This window comes from Hipposideros armiger, unplaced genomic scaffold, assembly GCF_001890085.2.
Source record: "Hipposideros armiger isolate ML-2016 unplaced genomic scaffold, ASM189008v1 scaffold_221, whole genome shotgun sequence".
NCBI classification, from domain to species: domain Eukaryota; kingdom Metazoa; phylum Chordata; class Mammalia; order Chiroptera; family Hipposideridae; genus Hipposideros; species Hipposideros armiger.
In genome coordinates, this window is record NW_017731571.1 from 304,158 (window position 1) to 313,962 (window position 9,805).

Sequence of the window (9,805 nt, forward strand, 5' to 3'; positions counted from 1 at the left end):
ATTTCTCAAACCTCATGATGATCCCTGATATTTTTTACTACAACAGATTGTTTGCATAATACAGGGAGTAGTATACATACGTTAAATTACCTATTAGTCAATAACTCCTTAACTGAAAGCAACATATTCTAAATGTATTCATTATGGTGTAGGCTAAGCAGCAATAACAGATAATACCATAAGTCACTGGTTCAAATGTAATAGAAGTGTACTTCTTTCTCTTGCAAACAGTCTGGAGGGAAGTGGTTGTCCTGGTTGGGTGGGCAAAAGATCGTGGGAGACCAGGTTTTTTCTGAAACTGGCTCAGCTTCTTGTCCACAGTTCAGCCTGCAGAAAGGGATCATGAGGGAATCTAGAGAGCAAGCAATTTTCTTTTAAGTATCTGATGTGGAACTTGCACAATCACCTCTGCTCACTCTCCACTGGCATGAACAGTCTAATGGCCAACTAGCTGTAAGGGAGGCTGGGAAATTCAGTCTCAAGATGTGTGGCTAGATAGGAGAGGATGAACTGAGGATCAACTAGCAATCATCAACGCTATGTGACTCGGAGTGTATGTTATAAAATAACCTTACTTAGAAGTTTTAAAATGCATTTTGAAGTCTGACAAAAGTACCTGTGTTTACTTTTGTGATATCAATATTAGTAACTTTCTCTTCTTAAAAGTAGATCAAATGAAAATCTTACACAAAACACAGAAAACACTTCAGGACATGAACAATGAACCTTAGTGACTTTGCTGACCTTTAAAGAGAATATGTTATCCTGATTCTGGCTGTTTAACTAGGAAGGACCACATAGGATCCAAATATAAAGTGTGTGTGTGTGTGTGTGTGTGTGTGTGTGTGTGTGTGTGTGTGTGTGTGTGTCTATGGGGTTCAGATGAATCAGTTTTAACATAGNGTGTGTGTGTGTGTGTGTGTGTGTGTGTGTGTGTGTGTGTGTGTGTGTGTGTCTATGGGGTTCAGATGAATCAGTTTTAACATAGCATTCCATTTGAAGAAATATATACTCCAGCAGCCCAAAGTAAATCACAAAGAATCTTAAGATTCTATGTGCATTTCTCAAGAAATGTTAAGGATACTTACGTTGTAACCCACAACAATACATTTTAAACTATCATCTCTCTTCCACAGTTTTTGCATACTCCATATTTGTTCCAGTCTCCCCGAACTCCCTCAGTTCCCCTGACGTCCACCTTTGATGGCTCTTCTATCTTCTTCCTCCTGCCTTCACCTCAAGCTCTTCCTTCTTTAGACCAATTTAGAATTGAGCTTCTTTTTATAGTTTCATTTCTGCTTTGCTCATTACCTGGATTCTCCACAAGAAAGAACCCAGGGTTGACCCAGAAAGCCAAAATCCTTTCCCCTTTCTTTCATGCATCTCTGGCCGGGTAGCTCTCCCTGTCTCCTAATTTTTGCATGACAAAAATACCAAGAACTAGACTGGCAAAGAGGGAATGCCTCAGATGGTGGGGGAGGGTAGAATCTGCACAGACAGGAATGGAGAGGCTATGAATACTTACACGTTAAAACGTCTTGTTTCCATCACACATATATCATTAAGAGCTCAAGTGAGGATAATGTGGATGGCTATAACTCCAAAACAGATGGAAAAGCTCTCAGTTTAAAAATATTCACAAAGCTGGATTTATGCAGATGTTCCACCTGAAGGCAGAGCTGAACAAATTAATGCTCACAGTGGACTAAGAAACTCTAATCTATAAAGTGAAAAGGGAAGGGAAGGAAACTGAAAATTATTGAGCACTTACTCAAGTATTGTGTTAAGGTCATTAAACAATGTCATGTCCTTTAAAACCCCCAATAACCCTTCAGATCAATGTTCTCAGCTTGGGGATCTACAGACCGTATTCTCACTAGTATACGAGGGGTGAGATTTAAAAACGCTGTGTTTTCACATCAAAAATAATATTAATATGTTTAACCCTATGTAGTATTGGTGCCTGACGGTAAGATTTTGACTGCAGAGGCATCCATTTCAAAGACAACCATCTCAAATCAATATAATCAGTATAGTGCCAGCTGTATTATACATTTACATCTATACAATTAGATAATTGTATAGGTGGCCCCTGCCTATGAAGCTCTTGGTGACCTGGAAAACTGACCACTTGAGTGATCTTGCTTTCCCCTTCCCAAGCCCTAGTTCCTGATCTTATGTTTTAAATTCTCCAATAAAGAGTGAACCCACAAAACCCTAGGCACCCCACCCTTGGACCCAATAAAGTTAGAACCCCAAGTCCACGCTCCCTCCTCTGTACTCACTACCTTGGCATGGGTCCTTTGGGATGCTGTGTACCCTCTAGGACCTGTGAGTAATAAACATTTTTTTTAAGTTCCCTGATAGTTGTTGCTGAGGCGTGTTTTGCAATCATAATAAGAACTACAGGGGCTGGTCTATCCATAACATTGGCTCTGGTCTGGGGAAATGTGTGTGGGGGCTGCCAGAAGCAACACAGGCCCAGCTGGGTGCCCTCAGGCATTCTTAGTCGATGTCCACAGGCTGAGACCTCATGAAATACATGAGCAAATTCAGGATCATCAGGAGAAATATCTTATAATCAAATACTAGTTTATAACCAGAGTCCCATCATAGCTCACTGTGCTACTTTAATTGAGGTAGACTAATGAGAAAGGCACAAAGACAGATTTAATATGTAAATAACACACATAGGACAAGTAGAGGCCAGAAGACCTCATATTGTTTGAAATGAATGATGGCTTTGCAGGAGCTCCAGTTCAGAACAGGGCTAAGAGATCTGAGCTATCACCTGCCATATGATAGTGAAGTCATATTCTAAAGGATGCATCATAGCAGTATCGGATTAGAAGTTTGAGCTATGATGTGGCATAAGCAAGACAATATCACATTGTTAATGCTGTTTCTTTGAGTGTTGTTTTGATGCGTATTTTAACAAATTTACAAATTTGTGTTGATTTATATCAGTGTGGTAAACAAGAATTATTCTTCACAATTTTTCACTCCCTCCCTAGTATAGATTTATACAGCCAAGTTGGTGTCCTGTGACTTTGCAGCGCCTCTCACTAGAAAAGGCAAAATGTTATCGAGGGCTGGAAAACAGGCAACCTGTGTTGTGTGGCAGCAAAACATGGGCAAAACTGTCCCTTGTAATTAACATGAAGGCGAAAAAGTGTACCGAATGAACTCGTGGCATTGAACAAGGAGGTTCTGAGTTAAGTCGGAATGTCAATAATGTGAACAGGATGCAATTTGCTGCATGTGAAAAGGTACGAGAAACTGATGAGCTCAGAAATGAATCGGCCAGTTTGTCAGGAAAATGGAGAGGGAATGTAGACAGCGTAGAAATTCCAGAAGCTGTAGGGTTGGTAAATAAAAATTGTTTCTGGTTTCTAATCAGTAAAAGATAAAATTGAAAAAATACCTTGCATTGGAAAGACCTACTAAAATAGCCTCACCGAAATGAGAAAATCCTGGGACAACCCAAGACAAACCTCAAAGCAATGTCCAACAGTAGGTACCTTTACCTGGACAAAGTGACTTTCAGAAAAGTGGTTGAATAAGTGGTCCCACTGATGCCTGATGCACCCAACATACTTGTAATTAAGTCTAGAGAGCCGTGCCTCACAAATTTTACAAGTATGACTTTTGGCACATGGAATTGCTGGTAATTAACTGCATTAAAAAACCAGCAGGTTTTTAAGAGCTGTGTTTTTAAAAGTGCAACCATACTAGATTAAAAGAGACTGACTTTGAGAAGGATAAGAGAGCTCTGGGCTCCCAACAAGGAGCCCAAGTAGGTGAGAGAGCTGCTCAGATTCTCCAATACTCTCTTAAGATGTGGCCAGGAAGGATGGGGGAAAGGTAGGTCATGCCTGAGGCAGAGTGGGGCCACAGAGAACAGTGAACCGGGGCTTAGACCCAGGGAGCAGAGCCAGGACCTAAAAAAAAAAGGAATGTTTTCAGCCCCAGGGGAACAGTGGTCAATACTTTCATAATAGGATTTTAGAGTTCCTAATGTGCCAGCAACCACTATATACCTTACTGTTATTCCTTGTCCTCATTGCACGATTGTATGTTGGCTTGTGAGGCACAGATGGTTTTTTCGTTTGTTTGTTTATAAATATCTGGATCAAGATGAGCCACACCTGGCCCCATGTAGAGCACAGATCATTGAACATTGAGCCTGGTGCCATGATTGGATGAGGCTTTGGCATATTTTGAGGGCCGGTGGAGGGGTATATCATGTCAGGGAGCAAAGTGAGTCATTTCTGTGAGGGACAATGTGGTGAACTATTGTTCTCCGTTCTTCACTTCCTCCCAGTTATAGATTCATACCTCCATGCTTGTTGCCATGGGACTTTGCAGAACCTCCACAAAAGGAAGCAGAGTATATTTCACTGCCCCAAGGAGGCTGGACTTAGCTGGAATGTTAATGAACGTGACAGAAGATGAGGCTTTAAGTGTGTGTGCATGATTTGGTTTGGCCTTTGAAGTCCTGTATACATCATTAAGAATAACCCACTCTCATTTCCCAAATCAACCAACCAAGGAAAAAACCCATTTCCCAGGTATTTTCCAATCCCAGAATGCAGACCTGGGAAACAGACTGAATCTACATGTAATCTGGTGCTAATCCTCACTTAGCCCAGCTGAGACCAGCCAAACCCCACTGTGAATAAGAGAAACAAATATTTAATTTATAAGTTACTGACATTTTGGGGGTTATCAGTTATGCAGCATTATTTTCATAGTAGTTGCCTAATAAAATTGATATAAGAAGTATAAGCATAAAGAATTCACACCTAGATTCATGTTTATACACATTCAGTTGCATTCAATTAGAAAACATTTCGAGACATTCAGTCAACACTAGGATCCAATTATTTTTTAAAGGTCTCCACATATTAATCAAGTCTTGAAAGCCTTGCCTTACAGAGTTCTGATTAACCCCATTTTATGGATGAGGAAACTGAGGCAATTCAGAGAGACTGGTGGCTTCTTCAAGTCATACGGTCTGACTAGGGCCTGCCTGACTTCAATATGATGATTTTTCTACTCTTTGTCTTGCTGCCTCTTCTCATTAGTTTTAAGTAACTTCCTTTTTGTTTATTAAATTAAAATTCAATGTAAAAGAGATCAAAGGAAAGAAAAAATGTTTTCTAAAAAGAAAGATAGAAAGGAAAAAGATAAACTGCCAAATTCAGATGATGAAACCTGGCAGAATAACTATAAGCAAAACTCTGAGTGTCCAAATCCTGTCAGAGATTTTCACCATCAAAGGATTGACATACAAAGCTCATGTGTCTCTACGATTGGCAGGCAAGAACTGTGCTTTCAAAATACTTCAAAACTTGTGACCATCCACCTATAAGATGGATACTAACATCAAAGTACGCAGCCCCCCCAAAAAAACAGCGTTGGAGAATCCTGCAGAATTAGACCTGGAATGAAAGGACTTTTGGAAATAAAACTGCAGATTACAAAACAAGTAGATTCTTTTAATGTTCAAGAGAGCTTTTCTTATTTAAGTTTTCCTCATTGGAGCATAATTTGAGTCGTTTCAGATGTGAATCACATCATGGAGGGGGGAAATCCCTCCAGAGAATAATTTTTTCATGTGGCTCAATGTTAACAGGCCCTTTTAAACGTGGAAGAAACTCGTAAGCTGCTTGGGATAGCTTTCACAAACTGTGCACAAGACGCGCCATTCGGAAACCTGTCGTCAGTCGGGCCGTGGTGAGAGCCTTCACTTCCTTAAATCATTGCCTCCTTTGCGTGAGGAGAGACCCTAAATGCTACAGACACTTCAGCAGCCCAGCTCCTCCCTGTCTGTCTAGGGGTAGCTATGGTTGCTTTCACAGAGACAAGATGATAACAAGAATACATTGTTTATGAGAATTACTTCCTCAGAGAACGCTGTAGGGATACTAAAGTGATAAAAAGAAGAAATGGAAAAACTACTAAGCAAAGGAGGAGGTTAAATCCTCTCCCCTAGCCAGCCACCTCTACCCAATTTCCTCACGTTAGAAAACTCGGTTTCCAAAACATCTCAAAAGATGCCCACTTCTTAATTCACGGGTCATCTCTTGGGTAAAAGTACTCACCTCTTGTGTATGACACACTGGGATACAATTGCTCTGGAAGCAGTTTTGAATGAGAGAAGGACAGTTAATCCATGGATAGTCAGTGTCTTCCAGGCAAAAAAAAAGCGAAGTGATTCAGGCTTGGGAGGTGAAATTCCTTATAAGGTGGCCCTTGTAGATTGACTGTCCTGGGAAGGTCACTCTGTAATTTGGAGGTTCTTTCAGCAAATCCAGTCTTGATTATATTGAAGGCCTCCGGGGCAGAGAAAGCAATTTTTTCACAAGGGCAAGCTTTGTTCTAGAACATTGTGAGGAAAATAACACTTCAGACAAATCAAACTGGCATCAATTAAAAATCACAGATTTTTTTTTTTTGGACAAAATTGAAACTCCCATGGTTGTTTTTATTATTGATGGATTGATTGCTCTTTCCATGATCATAAGAAAACTATTTCATTTTCCTCTTTCTCTTCTACATTCCCCAATGCTTTTCCTTGGAGCACTGATGCATCCAATTCTTTATGTCGTTAGGCTAGAGACATAGAAAAGGAGAATAGAAAGTTTTGGAAGGTGTGAGGATATTAGTCTTATTCTCAGTGTAGTGTTTACAATAAAAATTCTTTAAAAAAACATGTTGAGTTTCTAAGATGTTTGAAACAAACTGATACGAGTAAAATGGGTATGAATGCCTGTTTTGTCAATATTAAAATATATTGGAGTTTATTAATTAAATGAAATATCAAAATACTCTCAAAAACTTCAAGTGACGTGTAATTTTAAAAAAATTGGATTGGACTTTTTATTTTCTCTGATCTTAAAGTTAGATGTGAAGTGATTATAATTACTGTTAGAGACCTGAAAAACAGTAACATATTACTGATACATAAATCTGAAATTAACCCTGAAATTTGATATAATTATGTCTTATGTAGGACACTGTACATACTCTTATCTTTAGTAATTCATTTTGGGTAGGTATATCAGATTGTTTTTATTTCAAAATTCTTTTAAAATCAAGAAAAATATTTTTTAAACAAGAGAAAAATAACCAAATTTAATTACATATATATGGGAACCCCACATACATGAGCGGAAATTCATTCATTTTTTTTTTTAAGATTTTTATTGGGGAATTGGGGGATGGGAACAGTGATGGGGAATTGGGGGAAGGGGAACAGACAAATTGCTGTCCTTTTGTTCTTCAGTCTAGTTGTGGAGGACGTTGCTTCACTGGCCCAAGTTGGCACCATCATTGTGCTCTTCCTGGACGAGGCAGATCAGTTGCCGGCTTCTAGACGGCCGCTCACGGAGGCTGCCAGCTGCTCACGCTGGCTGCTGGTTACACACGGTAGCCCATGGTAACCCATTGCAGCAGTGGCTGCAGCCTATGCCGTTGCCAGAGACTCATGGCAGTCCAGGTCCAGGTTGAGCTGTTGTTCAGCATCTTAGCTGTAGAGGGCAGTGTCACTGGCTCTCATACGTGGGATCCGAACTGGGGCCCTCTGGTGTCCCAAGCCAGCTCTTAACCAACGTGCCACTTGGCTGGCCTGGAAATTCATTCTTTACCAAGTATTTTAACAAACTTATTTGTATAAAAAAATAAAATTTTCTCTTAAAAATTGATAAAGATACACATAAATGGAAGCATGTACCATACTCACGGATAGGAAGACTTAACATAATTAAAATGTCCATACTATCAAAAGCAATTTATAGATTCAATGCAATCCCTATCAAAATACTGATGGCATTTTCACAGAACTAGAACAAATAATCCTAAAATTTATATGGAACCATAAAAGACCTCGAATAGCCACAGCAATCTTGAGAAAGAAGAACAAAGTTGGAGGTCTCACCCTACCTGATATCAAACTATACTACAAAGCTATGGTAATCAAAACCGCATGGTACTGGCATAAAAACAGACACATAGATCAATGAAAAAGAATAAAAAGCCCAGAAATAAACCCATGCCTATATGGTCAATTAGTCTATGACAAAGGAGATAAGAATATACAACGGGTAAAGACAATTTATTCAATATATGGTGTTGGGAAAACTAGACAGATACATGCAAAACAATCAAACTAGACCACCTTCTTACACCGTGTACAAAAATAACTCAAAATGAATTAAAGACTTAAATATAAGACCCAAAACCATAAAACTCCTAGAAGAAAGCATAGGCATTAAACTTTCTGACATTGGCCTATCTTCTTGGGCAAGGGAAACAAGAGAAAAAAAAAAAAAGGTGGGACTACATCAAACTAAAAAGTTATTTCACAGCAAAAAAAATCATCAACAAAATGAAAAGACAACCAATTGAATGGGAGTAGATATTTGCCATGATACATCCAATAAGGGGTTAATATACAAAATTTATAAAGAATTTATGCAATTCAACACCAAAAAAATTAACAATTCAATTAAAAATTGGGTAGAGGACTGGAACAGACATTTCTCCAAAAAGGACATACAGATGGCCAATAGACATATGAAAAGATGCTCAATGTCACTAATCATCAGAGAAATGAAAAGTAAAACCTCACACCTGTCACCTCACACCTCACACCTTTCAGAATGGCCATCACCAATAAATCAACAAACAACAAGTGCTGGTGAGGGTGTGGAGAAAAGGGAAGCTTCATGGACTGTTGGTGGGATTGCAGATTGGCGCAGCCATTATGGAAAACAGTATGGAGGTTCCTCAAAAAACTTAAAAATAGAACTACCTTATGACCCAGCAATTCCACTTCTGGGCATTTATCTGAAGAAATCCAAAACACTAATTCAAAAAGATGTAAGCACCCCTAAATTCATTGCATTATTATTTACAATAGCCAAGATACTGAAGCCACCTAAGTGCTCATCAGTAGAGAATTGGATAAAGAAGAGGTGGTATATATATACAATGGAATATTACTTCACCATAAAAAAATGAAATCTTACCATTTGTGACAAAAAGGATGGATCTAGAAGGTATTATGCTAAGTGAAATAAGTCAAACAGAGAAAGACAAATACCATATAACATCACTTGTATGTGGAATCTAAAGAACAAAATAAATGAACAAACAAAACAGAAATAGACTCATAGATACAGAGAACAAACTAATGGTTACCACATGAGGTGAAGGAATTAAGAAGTACAAATTGGTAGTTACAAAATAGTCATGGGGATGTAAAGTACAGCATAGGGAATATAATCAATGATATTGTAATAACTCTGTATAGTGCCAGGTGGGTACTAGACTAATCAGGGCAGATCACTGCATAAATTATATAAATGTCTAATCACTATGCTGTACATCTGAAACTAATATAAAACAATATTGAATGTCAATTGTAATTTAAAATAAATTTTTTAAAATCCCAAAACTTTGTCATTGAAAAATTTCAAATTATTCAGCGGTACATACAAAATATACAAATCTCTCTGATAACAGTTTAGCACTTTGTTGTACACTTTTCTAGATGTTACACATACACCCATACAAAAATGGATTTAAAAAAAATTTTAGGGGCCAGCCGAGTGGCACGATGGTTAAGCACTGGCTTGGAACGCCAGAGGACCCCGGTTCGGATCCCACATATGAGGGCCAGTGACATTGCCCTCTGCAGCTAAGATGCTGAACAACAGCTCTACCTGGAGCTGGGCTGAGTCGCTGGCGACGACATAGGCTGCAGCCCCTGTGGCAGTGGGTTGCCATGGGCTACCGT